Below are 24,504 nucleotides of genomic sequence, written 5' to 3'. Positions count from 1 at the left end.
AAGTCCTTAGAATAAACAAGAAGTTTCATTTGAATGATATAATTGAAATTAAAAATCAGACTATATTTTCTCTTTTTTTCGCCCCTGTGACTTATTAAAATAAACATTATAGAAGTTCTCAGGGGCTTTTGACCCTCGATAATACTGTAATATTTAATTCTGCGTTTAAATTTTTCAAAAATACTTATTAGTCTTCTCAGGATTCGAAAAAAATGAATGCATTTAAAAAGAATTCGATCGAAATTTTGCACCTACGCTTTCAAAAAGGATTAAAGTATTATACATTTTTGTAATCAGTATTTCAAAAGCTTTTAAATAAGGTGTCACATGATGTACTTTCCCATTTCGATACATTTTTGGCAAAGTAACGTAAGTGACATTTTTGGCGAAAATCATGTTTTTCCATTAAACTAGCACGATTATTGTTTAGAAGGTACTGCCAAAGTGTAGTAAGTCTAGAATTAATTTAAACATAATATATGTATAGGTTTACTACACTTTGGCAGTGCCTTCTGAACAATAATAGCGTTAGTTTAACGGAAAAACATGATTTTCAAAAATCTCACTTACGTTACTTTGCCAGGAATGTATCGATTTAAAAAAATCAAATTTATGCCTGTCACCTGGAGGGATCGCGTACAGTTCGAAACAAGCTATAATATACTATGATTATTTTAAAAATCGACTTGTCCTAGCGTTTTGCCTATATGCTAAAAATAAATAAGTTAATAAGGAAGGGTAACACTATAGAGCGCGATCTATCGGTATACGATACGGTTTGAGTTGATTGCCAAAATGAATTCTGTGAAAGTTGTTCTTATAGTCCAGGGCGGATCTGTTTTGAGATGGACGTTGAGAGGTGACTCAAATTTTTTTGCAGAAATTGCTTGAAAATAAATCAAATAATAATATTTGAGTTATCCTCCCTCCCAAAAAGGTCCGGAACATTGTTTAAATAATCAAAATGTCAAGAATTGAAGGAAAAATTCGATTTTTTTCTTGGTTTTTTGATTATAACTTTAACAGTATTCATTTCCGAGAAAAGTTGTACTGACATAAAAGTTGCGTAATTCAATTTACTATAATATAAAATTGGTTAAAGATTTAAAAAATAGTCACCATAGTTGCAAAATAGCAATAATTGCGAAAAAACCCTACAAAAACAAGTATTCGCATTTTACGTTTTTCAACCATTTATGCTACACTTAGGACCTTCATATTTCATCCAGAAAAACTTTATGATACAGTAAAACAAAACTGTAAATTTCATTAAGATCGGTTCAATACATTTTGCAAAATAAATTTGGCAATACAGCTTTCACAAAAAAAATTCATTTATTCAAAATATTACAGGACTGAAAATAAAGCAGATAGCAAGTTGAATTTTTTTTGCTTATAGAAGTGTACTCTACCTTTCATTTGCAATTATCAAAATTAAAATCGATTAATTACCACGGCGTCAGAAAATTTTTGAAATAAACAATAATTTTTGGTGCTACGCACAGGACAGCGGTGTTCGATTCACACAGGTTGATTTCCACCAAAATTTCTTCCAATCTTTATCTAATATATTATTTTCTTACTCTATATTTTGTTGTATTTTAATTTTTTAATTCCACAAAAATCAAACTAATTTTATTATTGTTTGTGAAATATTGTTTAAACAATTGCATATGTTTAAAAATAATAAACTTTTATTATTTAAATTAAAATATATGAACAAAGAAAGTTTTTGCTAATAAAAGTGTTATTTCAAAGGATAGAGTATGTGTTTTTATTTTGCAATACACAAATTTATTTATTTATATCGAAATGTCATAAAAATTAAAATTTATCAAATATTATCAAAGGTCATTGGAATGCCCAATCAGAGCAACCTATCCGCTGTCCTGCGCGTAGCACCAATAATTAATGTTTATTTAAAAAAATTCCTGACGCCGTGGTGTTAAGCGATTTTAATTTTGCGAAATTGCAAATGACAGGTACAGTACACTTCTATATGCAAAAAAATTTTCAACTTGCTATCTGCTTTATTTTCAGTCCTGTAACATTTTGAAAAAATGAATTTTTTTTACGAAAGCTGGATTGCAAAATTTATTTTGCAAAATCTATCGAACCGATCTTAATGAAATTTACAATATTGTTTTACTGTATCATAAAATTCTTCAGGGTGAAATATGAAGGTCCTAAGTGTAGCATAAATGGTTAAAAAACCTAAAATGCGAATACTTGTTTTTGTATGTTTTTTTCACAATTTTTGCTATTTTTCAGCAAGGGTGACTATTTCTTAAATTTTTAACCAATTCTATATTGTAGGAAATTTAATTACGCAACTTTTATCTCAGTACAATTTTTCTCGGAAATGAGTACTTTTAAAGTTATAATCAAAAAACCAAGAAAAAAATCGAATTTTTCCTTAATTTTTTGACATTTTGATTATTTAAACAATGTTCCGGACCTTTTTGAGAGGGAGGATAACTCAAATATTATTATTTGATTTATTTTCAAGCAATTTCTGCAAAAAAATTTTGAGTCACCTCTCAACGTCCAAATGTACTAATATTTTTACAGATGCGCCCTGGTCTATTAGTGAAAAAGGAAAACAATTGATTGTGTTGAATGGCTTCAAATATCGTTTTCACAGATTTTTAATAAATGACGACAAGCGTTGAATTTGTTGTGCGCAGACGAAAGAAAAATGTAAAGCATTTTTAAAAACCCAAGGGGACAACGTAGTGACGGAAATTATGGATGACCACAATAATTGTGAATTAAACGAAGATGTGCTCAATTGTCAAATGTTAAGTAACTCCTTAAAGCAAAAGACCGTAGAAGATGTCAGTGGACATATGAAAATGGGTGATAAACTTTTGCATGAGAAATTACGAAATGGCGATATTAGTACCTTGACTACCAAAGATGTGGAATTGGTCCGAAAAATATGTATAACGCCCGACGATCTCTTCTGCCTAAATGGCCAAAAAGTATGGAAGAAACTCATGAGCATTAAAACATTTCTAGTGAAACGAGGATTTTCTAATGGTAAACGACATAGAAAACCAAACTATTATGTTTTCCTGCAACAGCATTTTACAATTTTTAACAGGTTTGGACACCATTTATGTATATAGATGGAACTTTTGAATATTGCTCAAAGTTCTTTAAGTAAATGTTCTCCGTCCATGGTCTATATATCTCTCCATTGCAAGATAATTCGGATGGAATTCCCCAGATTAAGAGACTGGGCCGATATCAAGCACAAAATAATCTGGGGAATTCCATCCGAATTATCTTGCAATGGATAGTAAGTACCTTTGGTTTTCTTCTTATTACCAAATAGACAAAAACGTACATAATATACATAGACTGGCATTTAAATACCTTAGCATAGATCTAGCATGTAAATGTAGGCTATATTTTTTACTTTAAATATATAGGTATACATTTTTGCAACAAAACTATATGTTATAAAATAATTTATTGTTTTCTCATTCCTAGAAAACATTACGTACACCGACTAAGCCCCAGATGGCAACGGGAATCAATTTACCCATCTTCGGAACTCAACTCGGCTACTGGAAAGACGGATTATAAATTCTGGGGCTCAACTAGCCGATTTCTGACTCCACTGGCAGTATTGTGGGTCTTGTCGCTCGTAGGTGCAAGTGCCATCCAATCAGATTTTATTGTTATTTTACGTTTATTTTGCTGTGTTTGGTATTTTGTATTTCATTCATAACGGAAACAAAATTTGAGATTGATAGTGAACTATTAATATTGGAAGTGCAAAAGAATTACTGTCTGTATGATTTTATATCAGAGGACTATAACTATAAAAACAGAATAAAGAAATTAAATGCATGGACAAATATTTGCCTCCGTCGACGGCGCAATGCCAATATCAAAGCAACATTTTGTTGAAATGATAGATTATCCATAAGTACTATATTATTATTATCGGTATGATTACGCACAAGAAGATACCACTGGTCGCAGAGCGTAGCCGCGTCATACTGAAGCTCGTGAAGTCGGTCCCGGCGCCAGGGCATAAGGTCCCGTCTGCAAAATTAGCATAGACGCCCTTCGGTTTCTTTTTAATTAGTACAATATTTTGTTTAACATGTATGCAGAAAAAAGCTCATTTTGGAGCCCCTCAAATAGGAGCGCCCGCCTGCAGTGCACCCATTGCAGGCCCGTTATCGCCGACCCTGCATGGAGCCACTACAAACCAAGATGCGGCGCTATGCATGTTGTAAATAATTGTCGTTCTCGTGCAGCCAAGATTTTACAGCTATGGTGCTGCCGTAATTTTACTGCTACTGCTAGCGTCAATTTTTCGCCCGTGGAGCCGTAGCCTAAGTATACATCGGAAGGACGAAGAACGGAAGGACGGAGTAGGGAGGACGACACTGTACTATTTGAAAAAACAGTAGAAGAATTACAACGATTACTTACAAACATATTGTTTGCAACAATTATGGCATAAACATTAATATAAAAAAAAGTATATGGTCTTCAGTAAAATCATGACACAACCAGCACATATTAGTATAAACGGCATTCAAATTGAAAAAGTATCAAGTTACAAATACTTGGGAACTTTAAATGAAATAAAAAAAAGACGTATCGAAATTGCCAGGACCACCTTCATAAAGATGAGAAAATTCTTCTGCAACAGAGATATAAGCATCCCTCTACGATTAAGAATGCTAAGAGGCTACGTATTTAATACGCTGTTATACGGTGTAGAAGCCTGGACTCTCAAACAGAACATAAAAAATATTGAAAGTTTCGAGATGTGGTGCTACCGTCGAATGCTGAAGATAAGTTGGGTTGAAAGAATCACAAACCTTGAAGTAATACGAAGGATAGGAAAAGACCCAGAAATTTTGTTAACGATAAAACGAAGAAAATTCGAATATTTGGGTCACCTGATGAGAGGTCATAAATACGCATTACTTATAATGCAAGGAAAAATAAAAGGAAAACGGAATCCAGGCCGAAGAAGAATGTCATGGTTGCGAAATTTGAGAGAGTGGTTTGGCTGCACCACTAATGAGCTTTTTAGGTAAGCTGTAAACAAAGTCAAGGTAGACTTGATGATTTCCAATCTCCGATAGAAGTGGCACAAGAAAAAGAAGTAGGGAGGACGAGGTACAAATGTGAGTATTCATCAGAAACGTATTGTAGCCTCATAGTCGAGGAAATAAAGCATTTTGGCTGGCAAGTTGTTCGTCCAGCATGGGTTTACTTGGAATTTTCACAGTAGGTAGGGAATAGTCCAAGGATCATTTTCTATATCATGCCGCTGTACGCTAAAACCTTGGGGTGGTTTCTAGCGGTTACGCTATTAACTAAATAAATTCCATTAAAAAAATACCCCTCTAGAAAATCCTTGGGTGACGCCCGCGCCGATCCTACAGCGACCTTTCGCTGCATAGGCGCGCCAATAGGAACAAAATCGATTTTTGTCGATTTCGAGTTTAGTTGGTCACGAGCTCGCAATTAGGCAACACATCGTCATTATTTAGGCGACGGAGTTTGAGCAAAATTGGAAAAAATCTAACTAAAAGGCCATCGAACATCAGCCAATAACCTGTGCTAAGAATAATAAATCAAAGTAGAGATATCTGGAGACTTATTCACAGTAAAGAAAAAAGATTATAATACCGCCGATGTGTTGCTTGCTCAAGTAAGTATATTGATATATTTCTCATTATTTCGTCGTCATAAAATCCAATACACCATCCTAGAGATTCTGTTCGTTATCTGTTGTTATTTTGCTTAATCTGCTTTAAATAATTTGCAAAGGAACAGTCAGTCAAGGCCAAGTTTTTATAACTTTAAATTCCAATTTATTTCATGTGCTACCATTAGGCTTTTTCTTTCATTTTTTTATAAGGTAATATTTAATAAAAAGGTTTTAACGAATATCATACAGCCTTCTGTCTTCTGCGCATGTTCATTCGACGCGCAGGTTCACGTCATTGAAATTTGTTTCAGAAATTTTGACATGACAAGATATCTAACTTAGTATTTGATGTTTTGTTTGGACCTGTTCAATCTGTACTGCTACCCTTGTTGAAATACATAATAACTAAATTTATTAGGCACTCTATGTAAATTGGAAAAAAAATACATCATTTAATTATGTACCAGTAACTGTTAGCAACTCGGGTATGGGTTACCTCTAGAGTTTACTGCTTTTGATTGGATATACTACTATATTACCTATTTCACAACATCCAGGATTGGATTTATCACCACAGCAGCCCACTAGTTTTTGCCGTGCCAAGAGGAAATTCATTCCTATCTGGACTTCAACATTTTTAAATAGGGACTGTGGTTAAGATAAGTTGTTTACTTTTATTATTTACATATTTTGGGTACTCGATAGTTGCTTGCAGTGTAAACTTATTGTATGCATACAATCAGGTAAACTAGGTACATATTTCTTGATAGATGGGGTTTTAGGTCGTTGTTTTTTTCTTGATTCAATATAAGTAGTAGTTCCAAATAAATAAAATTAGGTCTTGTTCAATAATCATTATAAATAATTGTATCTTAAAAATTTGATAGGGAAGGGGTTGTTAAAATTTTGTCGAGGTTTTAAATAGGGAATATGTCTGGTAGGTTTGTTTGTATAAATATGATAATAAAGAGTTACTGACCAACTCATTTATATAACTCATTATATAATTATTAATATTTTTGCTACTTTTGTAGGTGAAATACTTAATTTTTGGTAACCGTAGCGTTCTTGTCGTGTGTATTTCACTCTAGGCTAGTTCAATTTAGGGAATATTACTAACTTTTAGTTGTAAGGACTTTGTGCTATTCTAACGGACTTTTGATTTTGATTTTGTGATTAATACCTTTACTTAGCGCAGTGTGTAGTGGTTAATTGCATGTTAGTGGCTTTTTGGTCCTGTTTGACCGTTACAGCACCACTACCACTGTTATTGTGTTTCGAGTTATATGTTACATTAGAAAGGTTGATGTTTTATTTCAGTCTGTATTACCAGTATATAACATAGCAAGACAAGGTTAGTATTTAATGTTGTTCTGAAGCTATTTTCTTGTGGCATTTTTACAATTTTAACTATTTAGAATGGGAAATAAGCCACAATATTATTAAAAAATGATTTTTATTAACGTTTCGACGCCCAAATCGGGTGCCGTTGTCAAAATACAAAATACTATTAATATAAACAAAAATGTTGTTGCTTAGTAAAAAAATTCTTCTAATAATTTATTTAATTTGACTCATTTATATCGGCAATTCAGATACATATGATACATTTTAAAGTAGAAGACTTTAAAATGATATTGCCAATATTTATGAGTTGCGTTCCTGGGACGACTTTACTGAAAGATAGTTCATTCGATTACATGAAATCAACCCCAACTCAAGAATATCCGTCACAAAAAAATCATAGCATGTGATCTGTCTTTAAAAAGACAACCACATGCAACGGTGACATTAAAATTCTCGCGTTAGAGATCTCATAGTAAATCACGAGGGAAAACCAGGAAAAACCTCGTGATACTATCCCGACATCGTAAGTATTTGGTCTTACATTTAATTTACTCTCAAAATTAATACCAAATTCTGACTTTACTATAATTTTGTTTAAATTATAAATAATATCAATAATACATGGGTATATAAGTAATACTAAAATATAAAATATGTACTAACTCGACTATTGACTTACTAATTGTGGTATTTTCTTTCTATTGACTTCCTCTTTCAGTATGGGTATCCACATCCTACTGCATTCCACCGAGGAATTTGCGACACAATTGGTTTCGTTTAGCATAATTAGAGCCGCTTCTTTGATTTTTCTCTTTTTACTATCTGTTTCTTTCAGGACTATACTTGAATCTCTCCACTGAACTCTATGTTCATTATCCCATGCGTGTTGACATATTTGAGATCTATCAAATTCTCTATTTTTAATATAAGATTGATGTTCACTTATTCTAACGTTTAATGGTCTTGATGTTTCACCTATATAAAACTGTTCGCATTCACAAGGTATTTTATAAATACAATTCTTTGTCCTTTCTTGTTCATTGTTAGGTTTAGTTTTAGATAGAATAGATCTCAATGTGTTGGTTGTTTTGAATGTTGTTGAAATGTTGAATTTATTTCCTATTGTTTTAAGTTTCTCGGATAGTCCTTTTATGTATGGTATTGATATTTTCCTCGTATTATTTCTTGTGAATGTTGTAGGATCCCGTTCTATGTTGTTCTGTTCCATTCGATCCAATCTTGACAATTCCTTATTTATAAACGATAAAGGATAATCATTTTTTAATAAAACAGATGTTAAGAATTGTTTTTCTTCTAAAAAGAAATTTTCGTCAGAACAAGTAATTTTGGCTCTATCATATAAGGATTTTATGATTCCCTTTTTAACGTTGATGTGATTTGATTTGTAATTGAGATATCTGTTGGTATGTGTTGGTTTTTTTTTCCCTCGTGATTTACTATGAGATCTCTAACGCGAGAATTTTAATGTCACCGTTGCATGTGGTTGTCTTTTTAAAGACAGATCACATGCTATGATTTTTTTGTGACGGATATTCTTGAGTTGGAGTTGATTTCATGTAATCGAATGAACTATCTTTCAGTAAAGTCGTCCCAGGAACGCAACTCATAAATATTGGCAATATCATTTTAAAGTCTTCTACTTTAAAATGTATCATATGTATCTGAATTACCGATATAAATGAGTCAAATTAAATAAATTATTAGAAGAATTTTTTTACTAAGCAACAACATTTTTGTTTATATTAATAGTATTTTGTATTTTGACAACGGCACCCGATTTGGGCGTCGAAACGTTAATAAAAATCATTTTTTAATAATATTGTGGCTTATTTCCCATTCTAAATAGTTAAAAAAGGTTAGTATTTAGTATTTTTGTATTTCAGGTGGTCGTAACCAGTGTCTTTTAGTTCCTGTCGTTCGTTGCTTCAAAAATCTCGAGCTGTTCAAATTCTGGACCCAAAACTTAGGTTTTTTCTTTTCTTTTTCGCTACAGTTAAGTAAGAGTGAGCTTTCAAATACTGTGTCCCAGAAGTTGAGCTGTCCGAGTTGGCGCCCATTTTCTTCTCTCTTTATCGTCCCCTTTATCTCTATCTATCTCCAGTGGTCTTAACTAGTTGTATTAAGTTTTTGTATTAACAGGTCTCATTTTTTTCCTAGTTACTTATCCAATTATATACAATTACAAATTATAACTTCTCAAAAATTCCCGGGAAGATATGAATTTTGTGAATATTCCCTCGACAATAAATTCCCGGAAATTTCACATCACTAGTCCTGGCGATCTTCTACCGTCTGGTCTTTTCCAAAACAAATTGCTAATCAGTCTGTCGTCATCACTCCGTACCACGTGGCCTGTCCATCTTAGTCTATTGGCTTTTATGTATCTCACGATGTTTCCCTGCCCGAAGAGAGTCTGTAATTCATTGTTGTATCTGCTCCTTCATTCATTTCACCATTTATTTCTCCATTCATGCTCACTGACAGGATTTTGCGTTCCCATACTAATAGTTTATTGATTTCTTTCTCAATGTCCATGCTTCACTTTCGTATGTCACTGCTGGTCGTACTATGGTCTTGTACATTTGGATTTTGGCACGTCTTGTGAAAAGCTTTGACCTCATTAGATGTTGAACGGCAAAGAAAGTTTTATTCCAATAATTGCTGTTCCTATAGTCCGTCTCACCTTGAATTTACAGTATAAGTAACATATTATGCAATGCAGTCCTTATGAAAGTTTTTAGAGCGGTGATGCCGATTTTATCAAAAAGAATTTAGAGAGATTAAATTAAAACTGTTTTAGAAAGGCAATCTACAATTTTAGGATTCATATGCGTATACCCTATTCCACGAACATACGCCTGTTTTGGATTACTTCGACACCGAATATTTTACTGTGCAAAATAAGAAGAACGAAAGTAAATTGCAAATTACATTGTTGTTTATTGGAATAATTATAAGCGCCATTTACTTTCGTACTTCTTATGTTGCACAGTAAAATATTTGTTGTCGAAGTAATCCAAAACAGGCGTATGTTCGTGGAATGGCCCATAATAACTAAACTACGTGCATAGAAATCGGCCCACCTAAAAATTTGGTCATTTTTGAAGTCTCGTATTTCCTAAACTTGTTGGCCGATTTAAGTGATTTTTTTAATATGTTATAGCCTTATTCTTCAAAAATATCGCTGTAATAATATTATTGCTAAACAGGTAAGTGTTATTTTATACCGGGTGTAACTAACAATGATAGTGTGTTTTTTCCTCAAAGTTCGGAATCCTGTAGAATATTCTAGAGTATATAAAATATTAAAATTAAAACTCAACTGTAGCCTTAGGCTTTCTTAATATTTTGCTTTTTGATTAATTCGCTTATGTTCGATAATAAAAATGTTAGGTATTTTAACAACTAGCAACGTTATTCATCAATACAGGGTGTTTCAAAATAAGTGCGACAAACTTTAAGGGGAAATTCTGCATGAAAAATAATGACCGTTTTATTTATTATAAACATAATGTCCGCAAATGCTTCGTTTTCGAGATACGGGATGTTGAATTTTTTTTTACAAACTGACGATTTATTTACTGCTCTAAAACCGGTTGTGATATGCAAATGAAATTTGGTGGGTTTTAAGAGGTGGTTATTGCGCATATTTGACATACAATTAAGAATTTTATATTCACCATTGGCGTGCACACGGGTCACATTACCCGGTCATATTACCCGTATGCACGCCAATGGTGAATATAAAATTCTTAACTGTACGCCAAAAAATACGCAATAATTACCTCTTAAAACCTACCCAATTTCATTTGTATATCTCATGCGGTTTTAGAGCAATAAGTAAATCGTCAGATTGCACGAACAAATTCAACATCCCGTATTTCTGAAACGAAGCATAATGCGAACATATGATTATAAACCTAACGGTCATTACTTTTTCATGCAGAATTACCCCTTAAAGTTTGTCGCACTTATTTAGAAACACCCTGTATTGATGAAGAACGTTACTAGTTGTTAAAATACCTAACTTTTTTATTATCCAACATAAGCGAAGGAATCAAAAAGCAAACTGTTAAGAAAGCCTAAGGCTACAGTCGAGTTTTAATTTCAATATTTTATATATATATATGCTAGAATATTCCACAGGGTGTTCCGAACTTTGAGGAAAAAAAAACACTATCATTGTTACACCCGGTATAAAATAACACTTAAGTGTTTAACAATAATATTATTACAGCGATATTGTTGAAGAATAAGGCTATAACATATTAAAAAAATCACTTAAATCGGCTAACAGGTTTAGGAAATACGAGACTTCAAAAATGACCAAATTTTTAGGTGGGCCGATTTCTATGCACGTAAGTTTAAGTTTATTTAATGCGTATAAGTTTATTTGATATACTATAGTTATCACGCATATGAATCCTAAAATTGTACCTTAAAATTGTAAAATAAAAGCAGTTTTAATTTAATCTCTACTGTTCGATTACAAATTATTTTTGATCAAATCGGCATCACAGCGCTAAAAACTCGCATAAGGACTGTATTATACTGTAAAGTCAAGGTGAGACGGACTATACGTACATATTTGAATTCTTTGACCGCCTCAAAATTATGATCGTTTATGGTAATGTTTTGTCTTATTCGCTAACGTTCCTTTCTTGACACTACCATGTATTTAGTTTTTTCATCATTTATTTTCAGGCCGACCGACGTTTAGTTTTGCTTCTTCAAAGTTCGAAACAATATCCTTAACTTCCAGTATTGTCTGTGCTACTGCATCTACGTTATATGCAAATGCGAGAACAATCTTGACTCCTCTGGCACTGATGTCTGGTTTAACTCTGGTATATATATTTTTCGAATTGCATTGCATAAACGTACTTGTAAATTTCTCTTATCACATATTCATTTTTCTTTCTTGATGATTGTAAAGAATGATTTTGAATTTACGAAAATAATAACGAAATAATTACGAAAATAATAACTATTAACCCTTTCTTAAGGATTAAAGAAATTACCCGACTATCGTAAGATCAGTAATAATGCAAAATTTCTTTGAAACCTTTTAAATAACGTAACTAATGGATTTATTTTTTTAAGAAGCTTTTCTTAACATAAGTATAATGAAAGCTTTTATACTACAAGTCAATTTAAACACAAATGGTAGTTGTTTTTCCTATTACGTCTTTCTTTAATTGTCACACCTTGTTTTTTTGTGAAGAACTATTCAAAGCAATAATTACTTGCAGATACATCTTCTGATAGATTAATAAAACAAAAAAAGTTTCCAGTAAATGGAAAATGTATAAAATATGTTTCCTTTCAAGGCGTGACCTACTTCGAGGAACTAAACCAAAAACCAGCAAATGGTGACAAGGACGAAACTCCAACGCAGATATCCTTGAGAGGCTCAAGGACGAAATGAAAGGATGTCAGGAATGTATTATCCACTCCTAATCAATTTTTGTGGAAATGGAGTGGAGTAAAATTAAGCTTTAATATATTGTTGGAACATTTTTTTCGTTAGTGATAAAGGTCGATGGCAGACATGTATGAATGTTATAATGACAAATTTAAACAACCATAGATTCTCTAATTCGTCTAGTAAAATAAAATTACAATATATGTAAATCAAAATGTAAATTCGTACAGGTTGGAACAAATTTTATATCAAAATTAGGTTCTTTAATGGTAAAATATTGCAAAACCTCTAAATTTTAAAGAACCGCTTGGATTGACATGAAATTTGGCATACACATAGCTAACAAGTCAAAGAAAAAAAGTGATATTGTGCCGATGTGCTTTTGCCCCGGGGGTGCTTTTCACCCCCTCTTGGGGGTGAAAAAGTATTCGTAAAAAGTAAGTCTGGAAATTGATAAAATGACTAATTTTAAGTAACTTTTGTTCTATAGAGTTTTTTCACTAAGTCGATACTTTTCGAGTTATTTGCCAGTGAATATGTTCATTTTTTCAACAAAATAACCACGCTTTTATACGGTTTTTTGCAAATAACTCAAATAGTAAGTATTTTATCGAAAAAATATTAGTAGCAAAAATATAGCCTGTAAAAAAATTAAAAAAATGGTGTATATATCACGTTTCTATACCTAGTAGAAGCAGAGTTATAGCTAATTAAAAATAGGTTTATATTCGTCAAGTTCCAAATGGAAACTTTAACGTGAAATAACCAAAAATGAAGCACATTTCGGGGAAAACTCATTACAACTTAAGTGTTTAAAAAAGCTTCATTTTTGTTTTATAAAAAAAATTTCTAGCATCAAAAGTAAACAAATTACGCTCAAAATAAAGTTAGTCCCCTTTTTTTGGTAAAAAATCGGGAAAATCACCCCCTAATTATTATCCCAAATGAACTTAATCGTTACGACTTCACAAGTTCTTGACTCGTGTATGTATTGTGTATATGATCTGTAAGTTTCATCGGTTCAAAGTCCTTATTTTTGAGAAAGGGCTGTAGTTAAAAGGGGTTGAACGAGTCACTGATCACGAATGTATGCAAATTTAGAAACACCAAATCTTAATCAATTTTTGTCTAACAGAAAAACAAAAAATACATGATATTCAGAAAATCAATGCTGACTATTTTTTGTTTCTTGAGATTTTTGGTATCTCTAACAATTTTTAAGTTATTTTGAAAAAAAGCTTATTTTTCAAAATTAAAATTTTTAAAAATTTTACTTTAATACCAAATTTTTTCCAAAATAAGCACTTTGAATCGATGAAACTTACAGATCATATAAACACAACATAAGTAAAATAATTTGTGGAGCGGTAACGATTAATTTCATTTAAGTTGCCAATTAGGGGGCGGTCTTCCCGATTTTTTTTTGCCAAAACAAAAGTGACCAACTTTATTTTGAGCGTAACTTGCTTAAGTTTAATGCTAGCAACTTTTTATATAAAAAAAGACAACACAGACCAACAGCCAGTGCCCATTGAACTGGCAAGTACCTAGTTTTTCGAGCAGGGAAGCATGTTGAACTTTAAGCATGTACTGATTTTAATCTTTTAACATCGACTGGTATTCACCATATTTTTATTAAATCTAACATGAAAACCATATATTACGATGTCACCACTTTAATTAGTGTGCTAGTTTCAACTACTTAGCAGAATGCACGGAAGATGTTCTGAATTAGAACGAAAACGTTTTGCACGAAATTTTATGAAGTTTTTTAATAAACGATTTTATACCAGTATACAACTTGGAAGTTTTTACTTCTGTGTAAAAAATAATGTTATCTTTTATCGTTAGGCTTAATATAATAAAATATTTTATATTTATAGACCAGGACTAATCTGTAAAAAACGTGTATTTTTGGATGTGAGGTGGCATTTGGATTTTTGCAGATAAAGTTAGGTGACACCTTCAGTAATAATAATTGACTTATGCTCCTTCTCAAATATGCCCGGAACATTAATAAAAAATTAAAATATTTAAAAATTTCGAAAAACATCGATTTCTTTCTGCTTTCTTTTTGCTTATAACTTTAAAACGGTTCGTTTTGGATCAAAGTCGTAGAGAAATAAAATAAAGATAATTGAATTTTGTATGATATACGACTGGTCAAAAATGTCTTAAGGTATTGCCTTTTCTGCAATATAGCAGAAATTTTCTGCAAATTTAAGGGGGCAAAATACGCCTGTTGTTATTCAATGTTTCTTAACCACTTTGGTGGCACTTAGAACCTTAGTATGTAATTCGCTTAGAAAATTCTTATAACTTACTGAAATGGTCTACCAAATTTCATTAAAATCGACCTAATAGAATTTGCATATAATAAATTTGCAATGTAAATGTTTTTAAAAAAGTTCAAATAAATTTTTTAAAATCTTTCTGAACAAAAAGTCTACCATTTAGAAGTTGGCTAATTTTTTTACATATAAAGAGGTGCTCTACCTATCTAATACACTTTACAGAATTAAAATCGGATTATTTAAGGGGCCTCAGCAATGTTTTAAAATTATAAACAATTTTTTGGCTTATAAACAAATAGATTTCTTAAAAAAATAAATTTTTAGCAATGCAAATAATTAAAATCGGTATAATTTGACTTAAACTTTCAAATGCTGTCAGCAGAATTGCTTTTATTTTTTAATCAAAAGTTATTCTCGTTCAAAAATTGCAATTTTTCGATTTTTTGAATGTTCCACCGCGTTTATCTCGAAAACTATGCATCCTACGAAAAAACTTGTAAGAACATTTTTTGCTTAGTATTACCCAAGAAATGCAAAAAAATGTTTAATTTTGCAAAAAATCGATGTTATGTAATTCCTCAAGTTCTTTGTTTGTAACAATCTTATCGACATCCGGATCAACTGTTACCCAAAATATTCGTGTTCTACGGGTCAAAATTAGTGTTGGAAAATTCTCGAGAATCTTCTCGATATGGAGAATTTTCTGAGAATGAACCCCATGACGCATTTAAGAATATTGTTGAAGATCAAAAATAGGGTTTTAAAAATCATGATCTTATATACAAGATTATGAGACGAAACAACAATGTTCTTTGTATATAAAAAATACAAAAACAACAGAAAACACAAATTTTCTTTGATAAAAAAATGAAATTTTCTTCTTAACAGCAAATAATCGATGTGGTATGATAAAATATGAGACCTCAGATTCAGAATATATTTCTATCATTAGCTCATCCTAGTCATCTACAATCTGCATTTCAATGTACTGATGAGTTGTGGGTTTTCACGAGTGGCCAGCTCAGTCATGGATTGGTCTACGTCTAACAATTTTAAATTGTGAGCAATAAAAGTTACCTTACGAGCCCGTTCAACACTTTCAGTCGATGCACTGGATGAAAGCATGCTTAATAATATATCAACTACTATTTTAGTTAATTTTGTTCCGAAACATGTACCTTTTCACCATATGATTAAGTCTAGTTTTTCAATTGATTTTACAACGTACAGTTTTCCAAAAAATCCCTCCTTAGACCGATAAAGTGCCAAATCTGCCATTATTTCAGCCGACTCATCACCATATTTTAAAGTTGCTAAATTATCTACAAATTCAGTTTCCTCAACTTGTTCTTCTCTGCTTAAATGAACACCATTCTAAATATTTGCACGTTAATATTTCACCAAAACAATAAATATTGACACTGTCAACACCTTTGCTAGTGGTTCATGGGATTGGTAAAAACAATATACCTACATATTTTTTAAATTATAATAATTTGACCCGTATCTAGTTTTTATTTTTGTTTCGGTTTTTGAAAATATAGAAAATTTTGCCGAGAATATTCTCGAGAGAATTTTCTGGCCGAGAATATTCTCGAGAATGTTCTCCTTCTCGAGAATATTCTCTTCTAACATTACTAGTCAAAATACATAAAAAAAAACTTAGGTAAATCCATCTAAATAAAGGAGCCCGCAGCACCCCTTCCTGGACACAGCACTAATTTGTTTATAACTTTAAAACATTGCTGAGGCTGCTTAAATAATCCGATTTTAATTCTGTAAAGTGCATTAGATAGGTGGAGTGCTTCTTTATATGTAAAAAATTGACAAATCTTTGTATGTTCTAGTTTTTGTTGGTAAGATTTAAATTTTTTTAAATTTTTAAAAAAAAGTTTAGATTGCAAAATTATTATGCAAAATCTAGTAAGTCAATTTTAATGAAATTTGGTGGACGGTTTTAGCACATTACAAAAATTTTCTAAGCGAATTAGGAAGGTTCCAAGTGTAACCTAAATGATGGAAAAACATTGAATAAGGACATGCTTGCTTTGCCGCCTTATTTCATATTTACTGCTATTTTTCAGCAAGGGTGTTAAATTAAGACATTTTTAACCAGTCGTATCTGATAGAAAATTTAATTATCTTTGTTTTATTCCTATACGACTTTGTTCCAAAATGAATCGTTTTAAAGTTATAAGCAAAGAAAGTACATAGAAAAAAAAAACGAACCTTTTTGAAATTTTTAAATTTTTTATTTTTTTTTATTAATGTTCCGGGCATATTTAAGGAGCATAAGTCAATTATTATTAACGAAGTTATCACCTTTAACTTTATCCGCAAAAATCCGAATGCCACCTCTCACATCCACCTAAAAACAGATCCTTCCTGGTCTATTATGTTATGCCAGTGTTTCGTGTGGATACAACGCATGCGTAATCCATGAAATCATCTGAACTGGGTTCAGAAATCTTTGAAAGGCCGAATTCCAGCGTTCAAGCATCGTTCAAGTTTAAACTGCCATCGGTTGAACGTGAATTAAGAAAGACGATTTTGACTTTAAACTGACGTTCACTAAAAGTTCAGGTTAAACTGGAGTTAAACTCGATATGAGAAATTGTCCCTAAGTGTTAAAACCAATATCAAATTGTTGGCGATAAAATTTTGTATGCACCACATCAGTAAAGACTCTTTATCGAACTCGTCTGTTATTCGCCTCCCTCGCTAAGCTCGCTCTGCTCATAATATCAGACTCGTTCGATAAAGAGTAACTTTACTGACTTGGTACATAAATAACTATTGCGTTTTAAATAAGCGCTATAAAATGTTTTATTTTATAGTAGAAGTTGCGCTATGTTACCAGTATTATGCAAAAACATTTGGTCGAAAAATATTTAATAATTTATGAGATACTGAATTTGTTTATTAAATGTTACTATATTTTCAACTGCAAAAACGCGGTTGTTGCCAATGGAATAAAATAGATACCTGTGTAAGATTTCATCATTTTTATGTGTATTTTCGATAAATGGGATAAATTCAAATTTCAATTTAACTCACCTCTAAAATGGCATTTGAAAATTGTTCTAATTTGTTTATAGCTTATTTTTTTAATAACGTCGCGGTGGTTAAACATATATTGAAATGCCCTTTAGATATTCAGATTCTGCGGAATTTTTTCACAAATTAACAATTTTTTGTGTCGTTTTTTTTTCTTTTCTTTTTTTTTCCTTGGAGTTATATTACTACGGGCCCTTTAAGGCTCATTAGCCGATACACCATTTTACAATATATTTTTCTATACTTAATATTCCCTATCGTACTTATTCTACTACTTAATTTATTTACGGATTGACCACTGGTCAGTGGGGAAACTACATTAGGAAAAACAAAGATTACGGTGCGGTAAATTTGAATTACTGCTCCTATTTAAAAAATGAACCATAGTATTGTTAAGGGTTCTACGGAAGATATTCCCTTTCTAAAGGCATATTGTGAAGTCAGGTAGTATTTTTTCATTTTCTAGCCAATATTCAAGCCTGTTCTTTATCATTCTTTCCATGGTTTTAAATATACACGATTAGTCCAGAAAGCCACTGCGCATCCGCTAGGAAAAATATTCTGAGACGGATTTTTTGCACATTCTTACTAAAAAAGAACCCCTTTTAACAAATTTGCATGTTGCCAGGGTCAAAAAGTGGTCAAGCAATTTTTAAACAATTTTTTTAAAACTTAAAATGTTTTCCGATTACATAGATATTAACACACGCAACGGTTGAAAATAGTATAGCGTCCGCTTGATTAGCAATTAAAAACAAAGAGGTTTTCGATATTGTATTGCAAAAAGCTCTTCGGAATTTCATCAACTGATATTCATAGAATATCTATGTACCTTGGTAACATTGAAATTTTCGATTTTTCATATAGTTTTTGAGGGTTAAAAATGGCCGATTTCGCAATTTTTAAATTTTTAATCGCTTAATGTCAAAAAATATCAACTTTAGAGAAAAGTCACTACAGATCTTTTCTGTTTGGTATGATCAAAAAAAAAACTTTGTTTGATGCAAAAAAAAATTATTTTAGGAAAAAATAAAAAAAAACTTAAAAAAGATTTGACCCACTTTTGGACCTGGAAACATGCAAATTTCTTAAAAGGGGACGTTTCAAGCAAGATGGTGAAAAAAAAAATTAAATCACGAATATTTTCCGCACATTTACGCATATTACATAATATACATGCAACGGTTGACAATACTGTCACGCCCGCTTGAGTAGCAATTAAAAAACAAAGGGGTTTTCGATATTGTATTATAAAAAAATCTCCGGGATTTCATTAACTCAGAGGTCGGCAACATTTTTAATGTAAAGAGTGAAATACTAAATTCAAAATTCATGGCGGGCGCCAACTATTTTTTGACCTAACAAATATATAAATATAAACGTATAAAAAATATACGTTTTGAATTTCTTGTCTAAATTAACAATATTTTAAGGGCGCATTAAAATTTATTGAAGGGCGCAGTGGCGCCCGCGGGCGCCGCGTTGCCGACCTCTGCATTAACTGATGTTTAAAGAATATTTACATACCTTGGCAACATTGAAATTTTCAGTTTTTCACATAATTTTTGAGGTTTAAAAATGGCCGATTTCGCAATTTTTAATCGCTTATATGTCAAAAACTAGCAACTTTAGAGAAAAGTCACTAAAGATTTTTTTTCTATTTAGAATGATCCAAAAAACCGAAAAAACTTTGTTCGATGTAAAAAAAACAATTTTAGGAAAAAACAAAAAAAAAACGTTTAAAAAATGTTTGACCCACTTTTGAACCTGACAACATGCAAATTTGTTAAAAGGGGTCCCTTCTGAGTAAGATTGTGCAAAAAATCCGAATCAGAATATTTTTCCTACCGGATGCGCAGTGGCTCTCTGGACTAGATGATAAAGCTATGGGTCTATATGAATCTGCGTTTCCGTTCTGTTTTCCATGTTTTTTGATAGGTACCTACTACGATGTATTCTTTCCACATCGGTGGAAAAGGAATCCTATTTATCCAAAGCGAATTGAACAATAATTCCAACAGGGCTTTCTTATGGTCTAAGAGCATTGTATGCAACATATTGTATGAAATGATATCCGCCCAGGGATATTTATTATTTGTTGATTTAATGCAATGATCAAGTTCCCATAATTGAAATAGTGATTGCAGAAAATAAGTGTTTCTATTTACGGTAGCTATTTGTTGAGTAATGTTCACAACACATGGAGGCGAGAATTTTGTTTCGAATTCGTAGTGTTGGAAAATTCTCGAGAATGAAAAATCGGAGAATATTCTAGATTCTAGAGAATATTCTCGATATGAAGAATTTTCTGAGAATGAACCCCATGACGCACGTAAGAATATTGTTGAAGATGAAAAATAGGGTTTTAAAAATCATGATCTTATATACAAAATTATGAAACGAAACAACAGTGTTCTTTGTATTTAAAAAAATACAAAATCAACAGAAAACACAAAATTTCTTAGATAAAAAAATTAAATTTTCTTCTTAACTGCAAATAATCGATGTGGTGTGATAAAAGATGAGACCTTAGATTCAGAATCTATTTCTATCATTAGCTCATCCTAGTCATCTACAATCTGCGTTTCAATGTACTGATGAGTTGTGGGATTTTGTTTTTCACTAGTGGCCAGCTCAGTCATGGATTGGTGTACGTCTAACAATTTTAAATTGTGAGCAATAAAAGTTATCTTACGAGCCCGTTCAGCAGTGAGCCGGTTTCTTTTAGAGGAATGTATAAAAAAACCATAAGTACTGAAACTTCTTTCAGTCGCTGCACTGGATGAAGGCATGCTTAATATATCGAATACTATTTTAGTTAATTTGGTTCCGAAACATGTACCTTTTCACCATATGATTAAGTCTAGTTTTTCAATTTATTTTACAACGTATGGTTTTCCAAAAAATCCCTCCTTAGACCGATAAAGTGCCAAATCTGCCATTATTTCAGCCGACTCATCACCATATTTTAAAGTTGCTAAATTATCTACAAACTCAGTTTCCTTAACTTGTTCTTCTCTGCTTAAATGAACACCATATTGACACTATTGACAATATTGACACTGTAAACAACCTTGCTAGTGGTTCGTGGGATTGGCAAAAACAATATACCTACATATTTTTTAAATTATAATAATTTGACCCGTATCAAGTTTTTCTTTTTGTTTCGGTTTTTGAAAATATAGAAAATTTTTGCCGAGAATATTCTCGAGAGGTCTTGACGGTCCAGTTAGCTGGGGCTCAGTCGATCGACAAGTTTAGTGGATTTGCGATTTGCGGTCGCTGGTTCGAGCCTCAGCTAGGTCATGAAATTTATAAAAAGGCCAACGCCGTAGTATAAAACTCAATAGAGTCTACGGCTTGGTCTGGAATAAACTGGCGTCTGATCGACCTATGGAGGAGCGGTACGGGAAGGGATAAGGGCTTCCGGCTTGGTGATACTCCTCCATAGATCCCTACCGAAGGGCGTTGACGCCTAAGAACGGTGTATACATACATATTCTCGAGAGAATTTTCTGGCCGAGAATATTCTCTTGAGAATATTCTCTTCTAACATCACTAGTAATTCGCTTAGCCAGTCTTCTTTGGGATTTATTTGCTTGTTTTCGGTTTTTAGTTATCGGTTTACTTTGCTACACACTTCTTTAATTGGTTTATTTTGATTTAGATTTTGGCAATAATTAATCCAGCTTTTTTCTTCGTTTCTTTAATAGTTTTTTGCATCAAGTCTTTTATATTCAGTCAGATTATTAAGATTTGGAGCCTGTGTGTAGATTAAGAAAGCTGGTTTTCTTGCTTTAGCAGCCATGTTACAGGTTTTGTTCCACCAGTTCTTCGAGCAATGATTTCTATTTTGTATGCTTGAGTTTCGTAAGGGAATTGGTTTGTTGGCAGCTTTGTTAATATTGTCGATAATGCCCATTAGTGATCATTTCAGTTCTGTTGCTTCCAGTGTAGCGGTGTATACACATCCCAATTAGTAGCATTGAGTCTCCATATATTATGCTTTGTAGGTTTAATTTGGGCAAGCGGAATATTCCTTCCAAATTGTATGTGTATTGGTAAAGGGCTGATTTCCTCGAAAGCGGTGCCGACAAACTGCGACCATAACACTGCGATGAATGACGTCATAAAAAACTGTACCATGCAAAATAATAGCGGTGGTTTCCAAGGATGCGTTGGAAGCCACCGCTTGCTGAGTTTGCACATTCCATTGCCGCAGTGAAGAACCTTGAATTTTTCACCTTAATCTGACGTAATTCATCGCAGTGCTACAGTCGCAGTTTGTCGGTGCCGCTTTCGAGGAAACCAGCGCTTAAGTGGTTAGGGCCATAAGGTTCTTCTAAAGTGGACCACGTAATTAGTTGTGTCAGATCCTGTGTACAGGGAGTCAAGTCTACAGCTGACTCCTTATTGTTTGCTAATGTAGGTGATCCGTCGTTCAAAATTACTAGGTTGCATTGTTTGATAGCTTCCAAAAGAATCTTGCAATAGATATCGTCATATCCATCGTTCCAAGCCAAACTATGTGCGCCGCCAATTATGAATGGTTTTGGAATTTGTTCCAGAAAGTTTATCCACTGTTGTAATGATATTCTAGTACTAGTATACTAAAACCAAGTAAATTTTTTATGTATATACGGAAAATTAACTGAGATACAAGTGTGCTCAAAGTTGATTGTAGTTGAAATTGAGACTTCTTGGTATATTAAGTCTGATTTTAATAAAATGGCAGAGCCGCCGTAGCCGTCGTCCCGGTCACAGCGAATATCGTTAAGCCTTTAAAATTATAATATTTTTCTACTTTAAACCATGTTTCCGATAGAAGTGCAATGGAGTAGTTGCCCCTATCTAGTAGATATTCTATTGTCCTTTTCATGATCATTTTTCAGTGCGTAACAAATGATAGGAAAAAGGGTAAGTCCGTGATAATACACATTTATGACATTTATTCTAACATGACATTTTAGTTTAATCTAATTAAAAAAAAATATTTTTTTATTATGGTGCCATCTATCGACAACTAGAATAACTAGAAGAAATGTTATAAAAATGTCTCCGACGAAATGTAATCACCGACGTGCCTTTTTTTCTGTCACATACAATTTAATGCGTTAGAAAGAAATCGAAAAACTGTGACGCACTGAAAGATGATCATGAAAAATACTGTAAGTTAGTTTTATTAGAAATTGCCGAACGGCAGTTCCATTGAAGAATATTTATTGCATGGTTGAGGTCTGAGCATGTGATGACGTGTTACCATTTATGGTTAATTTGACTAAGTTTTCGAGTTCTTTCTTATTTATATTTATACTTTTTGTTACTAAAACTTTTGTGACAATTTCTATAACTAATTCTAACATCGAATTTATCATGCTCAAGTCTGAAGGAAATGCGACTGGTTTATTATTAATATTTCCCTTATAGTTAACACTGTCTAATATTCCTTAAGTAGGTAATTGAGATCTAGGGGAAGATATAATTTCATTATGCAAAATTAATGTTGGGTCTGGACTATTTGGTCTGTCTTTTATGTGTTCGAGAATTAGTACTATTTGAATTACAATTGAATGAAGTACAATTAAAGCATAGTAGCACCTTTTGTTTGTATGGTTCGACTTCCTTCAGTACCTTGTTGATTGTTATACTTAGTGTGACCAACTAGCCCGAAAAATCCGGGACATGGCCCGAATTACGAAGCCGTGTCCCGGCGTCCCGGAAAAGGCTTCCGGGCCATCCGAATTTTCAACTTTTTGGTAACATTCTATTTTTTTCGTATTCTTTTAAGAATTCACATCAAATTAAATTGTTGGGACGAGAAAAAATCGACAATAAAAATAAGCAATGTAAAGAATTATATTGCAAGAATACATCATATTTTGTTTGTTGAGGTAAATTTAGAATATGAAGGGATTGATTTTTAAATGTTTTGAAGCTGTTTTCTTGTGGCCTGTTTGGCAATTATATTTTTGATGGGATTAAGCCACAATTGGTTGTATTGATAATTACACTTTTATATTAACCTAAGGTTATACACTCACCGGCAGAGAAAACGGGCACCCCAAAAAATGGGTCATTTTTAATGTCTTGTATTTCCTAAACCTGATGTCCGATTTAAGTAATTTTTTTAATATGTTATAGCCTTATTCTTTATCAATATCGCGGTAATAATATTGTTGCTAGACAGGTACATTGTCATTGTATACAGGGTGTACGAATCAAACTGTGTTTTTTTTCTCAAACTTTGGAACACCCTGTGGAATGTTCTAGCTTTTATAAAATACTAAAATTAAAACCCAACTATAGACTCAGATTTTCTTAACATTCTGTTTTTTTATTCATTCGCTTATGTTGGATAATAAAAAAGTTAGGCACTTTAACAACTACCCCTGTTTCTCGTCAATACAGGGTGTTTTTCAATAAGTACGGCAAGCTTTAAGGGGTAATTCTGCATGATAAAATAATGACAGTTTGCTTTATAAACTTATGCCCGCCAATACTTCGTTTATGAGATAGGGGGTGTTGAAATTGTTCTAACAAACTGACGATTTATTTATTGCTCTAAAACGGTTTGTGATATGCAAATGAAATTTGGTAGATTTTAAGAGCTAGTTATTGCGCATTTTTTGGCATACAATTGAGAATTTTATATTCACCATTGGCGTGCA

This window comes from Diabrotica virgifera, chromosome 1 (genome assembly GCF_917563875.1).
Source record: "Diabrotica virgifera virgifera chromosome 1, PGI_DIABVI_V3a".
In the NCBI taxonomy this organism is placed as follows: domain Eukaryota; kingdom Metazoa; phylum Arthropoda; class Insecta; order Coleoptera; family Chrysomelidae; genus Diabrotica; species Diabrotica virgifera.
The sequence above is the reverse complement of the archived record's forward strand: the minus strand, read 5'-3'. Positions refer to the sequence as shown.